General features: G+C 49.6%; 1 protein-coding gene across 9 annotated transcripts in view; it reads right to left on the bottom strand.

Moving 5' to 3' along the window:
* Positions 1–7,678, bottom strand: part of MEF2A (myocyte enhancer factor 2A) — a 674,395-nt gene extending 666,717 nt beyond the window's left edge. For 3 of the 9 annotated variants that reach the window (XM_069625043.1, XM_069625046.1, XM_069625040.1), the window contains exon 1: positions 7,476–7,611. The gene's annotated coding sequence lies outside the window, so the exon portion shown is untranslated. Of the gene's footprint in view, positions 1–7,475 lie in introns of all 9 variants that reach the window. The other 6 variants (XM_069625039.1, XM_069625049.1, XM_069625048.1 and 3 more) reach the window with 5 other exon arrangements.
* Positions 7,679–12,650: the final 4,972 nt, after the last annotated feature.

Consider the following 12,650-nt stretch of genomic DNA (forward strand, 5'->3'; position numbering starts at 1 on the left):
ATCCTAGTGGACTTTCACTAGCTTGTACACCAGCCTCCATTCTCAGACGTTTCAAGGCATGGATTTAAATGACCCTTTGTCACCAGCGGCCCACAGCTTCACCCATACCCCTCAAAATACCCATTCTGCATCACACCATGTGTCCCTGTATATAGTCATAAGCACCGAAGTTTGTGGCACCAGTTTGATGTGTAGGAGAAATTAGTACTTATTACAGAAATAACTGTTGATTACTGTCTTTTTGTTGATCATTTTGCAAATTCAGCCAGAATTCACTGTTCGATGGTTTGACATGACCAGTCAGTACATTGCCCCCTACGCTCAGAAGTGTTCACTCAGATTTTACTTTTTAAGGAAGAGCGGCTTCAATACTGGGGTACTAAGAAGCCTGCTCTGCCCGACATTAAGCATGCCATAATCTTCCATAGAACGGCAGAAGGATTTGCCCAGGGCTCTTATACATGACAGATACAATAAAAAAGCCTCTTCAAGAGATTCTTCCCCTTCTGTAGTTAAACACAGGAAATGTGCTGAGATAGACACCAATAGCTATGTCTAGGGCATCAAAAGCCTGGAAAACATCTGATCAATTGCAGCTGACTTTTAAACATTGCTGAAAATTCAACACAAGAATGCTAAAACCATGCAGAGATGAATGCTATCTGTTGCTCGCCATATTCGTTTTGCATAAAAAATACAGAGAACACTTGGAGATCAGGTTAAAGAACTGCAATTGCGTACAGTTTAATGGTGAAGCATGTTAATAACAGCACTTTCTGCCATATCTTTCAGCTTCAAAACATTTTTAAAAGGCCGTTATTAACTGACCCATCTTGATGTACTCATGTTGTTGCCATCAAAAAGAAGCAGCCAGTTAAACACCAAACATCCCCACCCCCACTCAGCCCTCCCTCCGCCCGCAAATACTTCCAAGCTTGTGAAGTGTAAGCTGCAAAATGTATTTCCAACGTAGATGCAATAACACCAATGGGAAATCTGCTTATGTAAATTATGAACTTAAAGAAAAAGTCAGTCTGAAAATGTCCTTTCCTTACTCTGACCAATGCCTTTAAGGGCGATGCTCCAGGAAAACAGCCGTTATAAAATATTGCTTAAGTGGTGGAGTTAGAATAAGAAGAAGAAAAAAGGAGGGATGGATTATTTCATTAACTAAACCGTATTCTCAACAAGTGCAGCTGAGAGAGTTTAAAAAAGGGAGATGAATGTCATTTTAGAGATAGAAAGGTGTCAATGTTCACTGGTTTTGTTCTTTGCGTTTCAACCTTTGAATAGTCAACTACCCAAATAAGACGATCCGAATTAACGCATAGAAACGACAGGACAATTCTCAATATCAATATTAATTGATGGCCGTTTATTTGGTATTATTCAAAAGAAATATTCACTCCTGCAGTTAAACTCGGTGCTGCCGTGTGGGCAGGAAGTTGCTATGACTGAGGTGGGCCATCTCCCAGGGAAATCTTAGCACGCTACAATAGACTGTGTAGGGCCTGGTGGCTCAGCGGTCTGCTTTCAGTTCTTCCATGCCTGGATGTCAATGGGAGTTTGATCATCAGTGTGGTAGGAGGGTGTGGCCTGGACTCTAGGTACCCCAGCCATTAGACCTTCTGCAATGTCCTATGTGTTAGTGTGTTTATCTGTGTGACAGGCAAGTAAGGTTTATTGGCTCAGGGTAGGTATTCAGGGAGCTTCCACAATACCTCCGATGGTCAGGTTTTCAGAATCTATGACTCGGCGTGTGAATGTATGTGACAGGGCAAAGGTACATAGATAACTAGTCTTGCTGGCTCTTCTCAGGTCTGTAGGTGAACTCGGGTTGAGTTGGGGATGGGACAGGGGATTTGATGAAGAGAGGTATGTTATGAAGTGAAATTGGAAGGTGCCTAGGCAAATGTGAGGGATTGTAGGAACGGCCAGAGAAATGTGGAAGGGTGTCATGGAGGGGATGAGATTGTCAGTGTGTTAGAAGGTGTAGGGGGCTTGACAAAAGTGACACCTTTATGTGAGAGGTGGGTGAAATAGCCTGGATGAGTGAGCAAGTGGGAGAAGAGAGGGTTAAGAGGTGTGCATTGGTGAGGTGCGTGGGATGGATTGCGGGTGTGCGTTACATTGGCTGGCGTAGCTGTGGGGACTGGACATGAGACGCAGTTTAGGCTAAGCAATGCGAGATGGTCAACTGTAGAATTATGGTGAAGTGGAAAAACTGTAGTAAGAAATCATCAACAGACTCTCCCCAAGTTATTTTACACTACAAAGATAAAAACCCTCTGCCCCGATTCCCTTTTAAGCATTCTTTGGAACAAAAACGTAGTTTTTGTGATTGAACGATAAAGTTCAGTGATTAATGCGAGTCCACTAGAGGAAAGTGACTTATGTTTAAACATACCTCCCTCCTTCTGGGTCTCTCCCTCTCAACTTCTCTTAGCAAGCGGATCTGAGCAAAATGCAAAAACTGCTATGCCACCAGAGCTGACTGTACCTAGCACTCCCAAGATTTCTAAACTTTGAACCATTAAAAATATATCTTAATAAAATGATTTTAAAAGGATGTGCACTTAAGTGCATGCTGAGGTCTTTAAAATATTGTAAGAAGACTAGATCTCCCTTTCTTGTTTTAAGATTTGTATTGGAAACAATACACCTTGAACCTGATCTGGGAGGAGTGGCCAGTTGGCATCATAGCCAAATCAAGTTAGGTAGAGCTCCAATACTTATTAACTTAACAGAAGCAGAAAAGCATTTTCCGGTGGCAAAAAGTAATTTAATCAAAGAAGCAGGAAGGATGTGTTAAGGATAACAAAGGGATCGGAGCGTGTATGCAAAAAGAAAATGCGCCCGTCTTAATTTAACGTGAATAATATTTTCCAACACGCCATTTGTGTGCAATTGGGGTTTCAGTTCTCAAGGTCTAATAAACAAAGATCATCCTTCCTAATGCACCAAAAAAGGTATGTGGAAAACGTCCGTGGAATGTGCCACGGCCCTGCCGCAGAATCCAGACACTCATGCCACAGAATTCAGTTCTGGGTGATTGGAGAATTCCACGGGACCCATGTCCATGTGTGGTACGCACTGCAGCCCTGAATAAACAGTCGCGGGCATGGCTTCAAATCGGCCAGGTAAATCTTTCACAATCTTGCGACTCACCCGTTTGTGAGGCAGAATTACAACAGAAGCGTGTTATGTAAAAAGGTTTTCCCAGCTGCGCTGCAGGGCGTGCACAGCTGTATTTCCGCTACAATCCATGAAAAAGTATTGTTTCTCATACTGATACCAATCCCCATCTCCCATTCATGTAACCACGAAAAAAAACGTGTCTCACTAGTGTAACAAGACACAATACAAACCAACCATCCGCTGGAGAAAACAATTGCAGCTAACGTGTGTGTGCGTACACATTCAACCGCCCAGTCTATACGAAATCATGTGATTTAAATCGGGCCTATAGATGTTACGTTTATTTTTTCCCCAAAATAAAGGTAGCAGCACACTAAATCTATGCCTGCATATCTAGCTGCCAGGCGCACTAAACTTCACGAGGAGGAAGCCGCTGCCCGCAGCGTGTGTCCTGTGTACAAGGATCAACACAAAACAGGTTTCCGGAAAACGTGCCCCGCAGGCTGACAACGATGGCAGAAGAGGCGATCTGAAAGCAGAGCGAGGGTGCGCGCAAGAGTTCCAGGAAAGTGTGCTCGGAGCTCCACAGAGGCGCTTCGTCTGCAGAACCTGTTAATGCAGCCCGACCCATTTCACCCAAATGCCCCTTTCCGCTTCCAGTACTCTGGCTCCTACTTCCCAGTGGCCGCCTTTGACAATAGCCCAGCGATCTCTGCCTCCTGGGGAGGGACGAGGCCCCAGGTAGACGGTGCCCGGCCCATTAGACCGTCTCCAGCATGGCTCTGCTGTTTACCCGTCATATTTCACTTTCAATGGGTTTACATGCAGCGACTTGGGGCTTTAACGTTGCACACAAAGCCCGTTTCCTGCATAGTCTAAATATAGGTTAAAGTCCTTGGCGACGGTTAGGAAAGAAACGTGGGCCTTTGTTGACAAACGTGACTATAAGCAGTTACATGCATAAACACACGTGAACAACCATGGGCAGGAAATGGGAACTGAACGGCGAGCCGCTCCGCCCCAAAACCGGTCTAGCGATAGCAGTGTCGCCTATGTGCCTTATGGCCGGCATGTTTATTCTACTGCTCCATACAGTCACCTGGAGCACAAGGACGCCACCCACATCCACAATAAACAGACCAAGGTGAACGCGAAAAGAAGGAAGTTATGGCAGTAGCGGCATAGAACGGTAGAAGAAATGTACAGGACCAAAAATAAAAATGAAAAGGGCAGGTGCATCCGATCTGGAGAGCGAGTCGGACGCAAGGCTCTACATTATTTTGTTGGTATAATAAAATATCACAGGAGATATCGAAGTGATTTATTAGGGAGGTGACCAAAAAAAAAAAAAGGAAAAACTACGGATAGCACCACACAAATAAGAAAACGTGTTGAACAATGGGATCGCACGTTTTATGGACAACATGGAGTACGCTAAAGAATTTAGAAAATAAAAAAGGAAAACACACTGCCTGAAGACAGGATAGAGAAAATAGCAAAGGGAACCCAACTACAAACTGACTCGTTCCTTAACTCCAGGGGCGCAGGAGTAAACAAGGGCGGGTGTCTGACCAGAAACCCTGTCCCTTGGGTCCACAGGGGTGCAAAAAGGGGCAGAAGCTGCGTTAACCCTTCTGCCACAGTGGGACAGGACGCCAGAGACAAGGACTGGTTAGAAGCGGCGAGGGCTCTCGGGTCCCTGGATGGGGAAACAAACGGGTTCAAGAGCTTAGCAGCAGTCCTCAGGGGTGCATCGAGGAATAAAGGCAATGGGTAGAGCGCCATCGCCCAATTTAGGGGTGAAATAAGGAAAGGGTACCAATGTCTGCCACCTCCCCTGCCTAGGGATTGGGGGAAGGAATAGGCACGAGTCCGAGTCCTGACCAGACTGTGACACCCCAACTGCAATCAGATACAAGAAGAAAAAGACACAGGGTTCTGAACAGGAGCAACGCCACTTCTTAGATGGGGGCAAGGGAAATATAGCAAGTCACACTGATCAGAAGATGCATCGCCTCCTGCGCCGGGACAGTGACATGGAGTAGGCACGGCATGTGGTCCCGCAGCCCCAAGCATGCAGAAAGAAATATATGCTCAGATCAGAAACGATGCCACTGGCCAGGCACAGAACAGTGGACAAGAGCCAGACACCCGTAACTAATAAGAAACGGTGTCACGTCACGTGGCCACCGGTACCAGTAGTAATAATAAGCTTTGGCCATAAAGCAGGTTTCTTCTCAACTCTATAGAAGGAGAATAACAGGAACAGAGGCTAAGAAGAAACGCCACCTCTCGCCCTGGAGGGGTCAGTGAGGGATCAGCAGCACATACATCCCCCAGCCCCTAAGGGGCGAGAACTATGTAGGACTGGCTTGTCCCCCACACTTACAGTCCCCTGCAGCTTTTCGCCATCCTGCCACCCCATGCACTTGCCGTGTGCTGGTCCCACGAGAATCCAGAAAGCAACCTTACGATTCTCCTTAACACTTCTTCCGGGCAAACTGCCCTGATCCCCCATGCACCCCCCTAAAGTGCCCGTGCCCGGCCTGCCTACTCTCCCGACTGCTCTCCCTACTCTGTTCATGTCCCTCAAGTATTAGCTCTACCCCCGTTCCTGCAGCTTAACGCCCCCCAGCCCTCCTTCTGCTCAACTGCCCCTGCCCTGATCACTGCCAGGGTGCCGCTCCTACCCGGAACCCATCGCCTCCGCCCTATTTACAATCATTCTGACGCGAGCTCTCGATCTTGACACTTAGCAGCCATGCCCCCCACCCCCACCCAATACACAGCCGCTTCCCAACCTGCCAGGGTAAACCTCCATGCCCAGAGCCGCTTGCTCACCCTGCCAGGGTAAACCTCCATGCCCAGAGCCGCTACCCACCCTGCCAGGGCAACACTGCATGCCCGGAGCTGCTTCCCATCCTGCCAGGGCAACCCTCCATGCCCAGAGCCGCTTCCCACTCTGCCAGGGCAATCCTCCATGCCCAGAGCCGCTTCCCACCCTGCCAGGGCAATCCTCCATGCCCAGAGCCGCTTCCCACCCTGCCAGGGCAATCCCCCATACCCAGAGCCGCTCCCACCCTGCCAGGGCAATCCTCCATGCCCAGAGCCGCTTCCCACCCTGCCAGGGCAATCCTCCATGCCCAGAGCCGCCCCCCACCCTGCCAGGGCAATCCTCCATGCCCAGAGCCGCTTCCCACCCTGCCAGAGCAATCCCCCATACCCAGAGCCGCTCCCACCCTGCCAGGGCAATCCTCCATGCCCAGAGCCGCTTCCCACCCTGCCAGGGCAATCCTCCATGCCCAGAGCCGCCCCCCACCCTGCCAGGGCAATCCTCCATGCCCAGAGCCGCCCCCCACCCTGCCAGGGCAATCCTCCATGCCCAGAGCCACCCCCACCCTGCCAGGGCAATCCTCCATGCCCAGAGCCGCTTCCCACCCTGCCAGGGCAATCCCCCATACCCAGAGTCGCTCCCACCCTGCCAGGGCAATCCTCCATGCCCAGAGCCGCTTCCCACCCTGCCAGGGCAATCCTCCATGCCCAGAGCCGCCCCCCACCCTGCCAGGGCAATCCTCCATGCCCAGAGCCGCCCCCCACCCTGCCAGGGCAATCCTCCATGCCCGGAGCCGCTTCCCACCCTGCCAGGGCAATCCTCCATGCCCGGAGCCGCTCCCCACCCTGCCAGGGCAATCCTCCATGCCCGGAGCCGCTTCCCACCCTGCCAGGGCAATCCTCCATGCCCAGAGCCGCTCCCCACACTGCCAGGGTAATCCTCCATGCCCAGAGACGCTTCCCACCCTGCCAGGGCAACACTGCATGCCCGGAGCCGCTTCCCACCCTGCCAGGGCAACCCTCCATGCCCAGAGCCACTCCCCACCCTGCCAGGGCAACCCTCCATGCCCAGAGCCGCTCCCCACCCTGCCAGGGCAATCCTCCATGCCCAGAGCCGCTTCCCACTCTGCCAGGGCAACCCTCCATGCCCAGATCCCCTTCCAGCCCTGCCAGGGCAATCCTCCATGCCCAGAGGCGCTCCCCACCCTGCCAGGGCGATCCTCCATGCCCAGAGGCGCTCCCCACCCTGCCAGGTTAATCCTCCATGCCCAGGTCCCACCAGAGCAGTGTACGCGGACGCCCACCTCCTACTTCCCATGCCCTCCTAACACTGGGGCTCCTCCAGTGCCAGCTTCCCCCTGGCATTCCCAACTCATGCCCTCTTCGCACAAGCAATGCCCGCCTAGCATGCCCTTCACAGGGCATAGTCTCCTCATTGCCCCCGTGCCCCCTTCTGCCCACATGACCCCTCCCCCTGCCAGTTCCACCCCCGTGGCGTCACTCACCCCCGGCTCCGCACAAACTCCAGCAGCGCTGTCCCGGGCTCCTGGGCGCACAGTGCAGGCAACGGCAGCTTTCTGGAAAGTCTTTTTTTTTGAAGGAGGAGGGGAGAGTGAGGATCTCACACACAAACACACACCGCACGCACACACGCACACTCGCAGACAGAGCCACACGCACCCACAGGAGTGACAGCGCTACAGCCCCTCCCTTGCGCCCTCCCCTGACACACTTCAACAACAAACAGTGGACAGCGAGAGAGGACTGGGGCGCGCGGCCCAGGGGCGGAGGCGGGATACTCCGGCGGCCATCTTGAAAATGGAGGTCGCATTTCCGCCCCATAAGCCTCTCGCTGAATCAAGCGAGATTAAGCGGAAATACTCACGTCCTATGAAAGAAATCTAGATAAGGGGGTAGATTTATACAGCGTGCGCGCTAAACATAAAATAAGAATGATTGTTTCTCAAGATTTTAATTTCATGCTGTGATGCTAAAACCCCGCCCACTTTTTGGAAGAAGTGTCCCTGGTCGTTTCCTTCCACAACATTTTCATTTGAAGGAGCTGATAAAAGTTACAATTTCAGGAACTTTTCTGCCCTTTACTGCATCCACTAATATTTCTCGGGGACTATTTTATTACCTTAGTTGACTGACCGTGAATCTAGCGCGGAGGAATTTACTACATTTGTGACGTCACGGTCATGGATATGGGTGGGGCCGAGAGACAGAAATCCTACCGAAAAAGGATTCAGCCGCCACTTTCAAGCGTGCCAGTTTGGCTAACGCGCGTTCGAGGAGGCGCAACAGTGTCCTGGCGGCGGAGAGCCGCAATTGCAGGTGTCATGTGCTTGGGAGGATCCCACCATGACAGCTCTGACCCGCGTCTCTGTGGCAACCATTGACGTCAACGTAACACAACGGTGGAAAAATATGCCTCACAGCGCGCGGTTGGATGGTTGGTCCTTTGCTGGACGCGTCGGAGGACGTTGCGTGGGCGGGGCTTGGCGCTCGGGTCGCGAGTGTAGAGAGAGCCCAACTTTATTACACAAAAGCAACACATGGGTCATAATAGAAGTCTGCTTCAATTTTTCCGTGCCAAACAATAGCCCTCCGCACAATTCACAGTATTTAATTACAGTAACAATATCCTTATGATACACCATATAATTTTATGAATTAATATTATCTGTTTTTATGTTTGTCAACAGCAGAGGTGTGTCGCATTTCAAGAGCGCTGACAATTTTAAATATAGGGCTTTGACACCCATTATCACACCCCTCGGAACATTTTATCAAAGGCACTATCCACCTTTTAAGTCGAAGGGGTGGGTGAAAACACAAAATATCGTTTTGGGCACTAGTCGAAGTAGGCGAGAGCGTTTAGGACGGTGCTCCTCTTCTTTTTTAAATTACGTTTTACTGTTCCTATGCTTTTACTTTAAAAAGAAACCGTTCCGGAATGGTTTCGTTTTAAAATAAAAGTGTGGAAAGTAGTTGAAACTTACACTTCAGCGCACTGCACTGAACGTTCCCTTAAACAGCAGGTGAATGTGTTTGGGGGTCTTGTATTGTGTGTGGGAGGGAGTGTTGCAACAGGGTTTGTGTGGAGCAGGGCAGGCAAGCAGGGAACACACTACTTCTTAACGTTTAGACATGTGACAAATCGACTTGCGGTGCACCAGTGGTCCAGGGATGAATACCATCAATCAGCCCCACACCTCTAGTACACCTGAAGGGATCCGAACAGATTGGAAACACAAGTAAATTATAAACCTCCTTGTCCAATTTCGGTAACGTGGACAGAACAGCAGGCTTATCTCTGCAAGGTCGTGGATCGTTGGTTAGTTGACACACAGCGAACATACAATTATTACCCAATGATAAAAGGGACTGTCCCGTCAAGGTTTTGTACAAATAGCTACTTTATTATTATTATTACAACAGACCGTTCTAGCACACTACAAAATACAACCCACCCTGTAAAGGACAAACAGTTTAAAAAAGGAAAGGTGATGCACTCTGGATACTGACAGGAGGGTAGTTGGGTAAAGTAACTAATCACAATGTTCATGGATACTTAGTTTCAGCACAAAGGGAGAAGGAGCACGGGGACAGGACAACAATGTACCTTGTGCTTGTAGAAGTTCTTGCTGCTCGACAGGGTTGAGTCGGTTTCAGGGTGCTTTTCAGCTTCTGCGACAGAGTTCAAGATGGGAGACAGCTGTGGGTATCAGGCGGCAGGCAGTTCGGCGAGCAAGGCTGGACGGGCGGCTGCAGGCTGGCCTACACACCAGCTCGGACTAAGGAATCGTCTCAGTGCTGTTTGGTGCTTGTGAGGCACTGGTCGAGGCAACTGAGGTGAACAATAGTCAGCGGTGCAGTCGGTTGCAGCTCGAGGGGCTCGACTGCCTCGAAAAAATGTCCTTAAAATGAATGCTGGTTGATGCTTCTCGGTGCACTCCACCTAGCTTCTTTGCTGGGCTCGGGTCGTCCTTTACGGCGGACGGCCCAAAGCTGAGGAGAGAGTTGCAGGCAACAACCTTTTCCGTCGGGTCATAGACTCTGGCACTTCCCACATAGGAAGCTTGCTTGCAGAGCTATCAGGGCATGCTGTGTGCTGGCTAGGTAACTGTTCTGGAGCTGTTAGAGGGTCCTCTGGATTCAGTATCTCCCTTTATTCCCTGGGAGATGTTTAGGGGAGGGCTCTTGCTTCCCCCTTGGAAATCCTGCCCTTCCTTCACTGGCAGAAGCTGTAAGATCTCAGCGACCGCCTGATTCGTTTCCCGGCATCCTGAGTCCTTCATGGGGTTTCCTCGCACTACCTCTTGAGACTCCTTAGAAGATCACATCCTTGCCGAAATAGCAAGAGACAGTCTATAGAAGCTCCGCACAGATCCTGAACAGGGTTTAATTCCCCAGAGGGTTTCCTTGCTAACACTCATACTCTGTGGACAGTTGTCCTGTCATCTTCTGAGTGATTACTGGTGACACCTTCCTCTCTTCCAATTGGTCCATATTCTACTACCAGGTCAGTTCTCATATATTCATTAATACATTGTCTTGCACGCTTTACAGTAAGTGACACCTTAATCAAAATACAGTAGACATGGACCAATTGCAGCAACTAGTAACTGGTGTTCAGAACCTCACAGTTGAGGTTCAAACATTAAAAGTTGAGAACAAGGCCCTTCAGCAACAGGTCAATATGGTCACAGGACCAAAAACTATTCCACCAGGCCCCTTACCTTGTGGCAAATATGATGGGAATCCACCTACATTGATAGAATATTTGTATTCCTGCGTCATCTAATTTTCTTTCAAGGCTGTCTATTTCCCTACTGATAGATATAAAGTGGGGTACATTATCTTAAACCTTTCAGGTAGTGCCTTGGCATGGGCCACCCCACTTGTGACTACAAAGAATCCGATTTTAGACTCTATCCAGGATTCATAAATAGTATGAGAGCCACGGTTGACCGGCAAGAAATTCTTGTCTCGGCAAAGGAGCAGCTTTTGGACTTAAGACAAGGGTCTATGGATGTTCTCTCATATATCCCTAAGTTTAAGTAAATGCCTGCTGATACAGCTTGGCCCGATGATCCCCTCATAATGCTTTTTAGGTGATGTCTTGTAGATGAGCTCAAGGATGAAATCTCACGAGCGGCCAGTGCAGTGAACCTCGCTGACATGGTTTCACTAACGATGCAGTTAGATTATCATCTACAGGAAAGACATTCTGAAAGAAAGAAAGGACACTCTGCCAGGCCTTTGGAAGAGTTCTTGCATCCCCCTTCCCAAGGCTTTGGATGAGGCCGAACCCATGCAACTGGGTGTGATGCGCCGTCCTCTTTTCAAAAAGGAACGTAATAGGAGACGTTCACAAGGATTATCTATATACTGCGCCTCTGGAGAGCATTTAGTTAGAGAATGTCCGGTGGCTCCCCATACGAAATCTGGAAACGCCACCTCCCGTTCGTAGGGGAACCACCATGGGGGAGAATCAACAGTGTTCCCAAAAGACTCTGACATCCGATAAAGTCCATTCTATGGCAGTGGTCAAAGTAACTCTTCATCTTTCAGATACTGCCCTGAATAAATGATATGATATATGATGTGAAATTTATTACGCGCCTGTACACTAGTGTTTCTAAGCGCGACAAGACAAGGAGGGGGAAACACGGGAGGACAAAATAACGACCTTGCTAGGCCTTGTGTCGTTCAGATCGCGCAAGTGCAGGGAAGAGGGAAGGGGACAAGTGCCAGGGGGGGGGAGACGAAGGGGGAAGTGCAGTTAACTCAAAAGTGCAGCCAGCAGGTGGCTCATAGCTGCAGAGAGAAGAGATTGTAGGGTTGCAGATACAGACCCTTAAGTGCTGGTGAGCCCAGAGACAGTGCAAGGGCAACTGGACATGCAGGAGCCTGGGCCTGAGTTCAAAGGGTGACCAGGTGACCAGTGCGCGGAGAAGTCAGTTGCATCAGTAGGGGAGAGAAGGAGAGAAAGCCGAAGCGAAAAGGAAGGTCTTGAGTTGCATCCGGAACCGGAGGTGGTTCTACTCAAGTATGAGAAAGGCAGGGAGTCTGTTCCGGAGGGAGGCCCCAGCCGAGGAGACAGATCTGCCCCAAACTCTCTGCTTGGAGAAGCGTCTGAGCCTCAGAGAGTTGCAGGCGGATGAGCAGAGAAAGTTCTGGCTCTTATTGATTGTGGAGCTGCAGGGGATTTTGTCAATGATTCCTGGGCCAAAAGCAAGGACTACCCCTTGTATTGAAAGAGGTAGTTGTTCCTGTGGAAGGAGTGGACGGTACGCATCTGGTGTCTGGTCCCATTACTGAATACACCACTCTTTTGTCGATGTCGATTGCCTCCAGCAAGGAAATACTCTTGTTTGATATCATAAAGGCAGCAGTACCCTGTAATACTGTGTCTCACTTGGCTCCGTTTATATAATCCCTTAATTGATTGGACAGCTGTCGCATTGTATCTGGGCTCTGAACATTGTCTATCTCATTTTCTACAGCATAATTTAATTGGCATTCAGTTTTCCATCACTAACATGTCCCAACTAGCTCAGTCTTTTGTTGACTGTTTACAGCCTATACTTTCATAGTATCATTCTTTTCACGAAGTCTTTTCAGATACATCAGTATAAAGTACTACATCCTCATGAGACGGATGATTGTTC

The sequence above is a fragment of the Ambystoma mexicanum genome, chromosome 11 (assembly GCF_040938575.1).
Source record: "Ambystoma mexicanum isolate Mex_15411 chromosome 11, UKY_AmexF1_1, whole genome shotgun sequence".
Taxonomy (NCBI): domain Eukaryota; kingdom Metazoa; phylum Chordata; class Amphibia; order Caudata; family Ambystomatidae; genus Ambystoma; species Ambystoma mexicanum.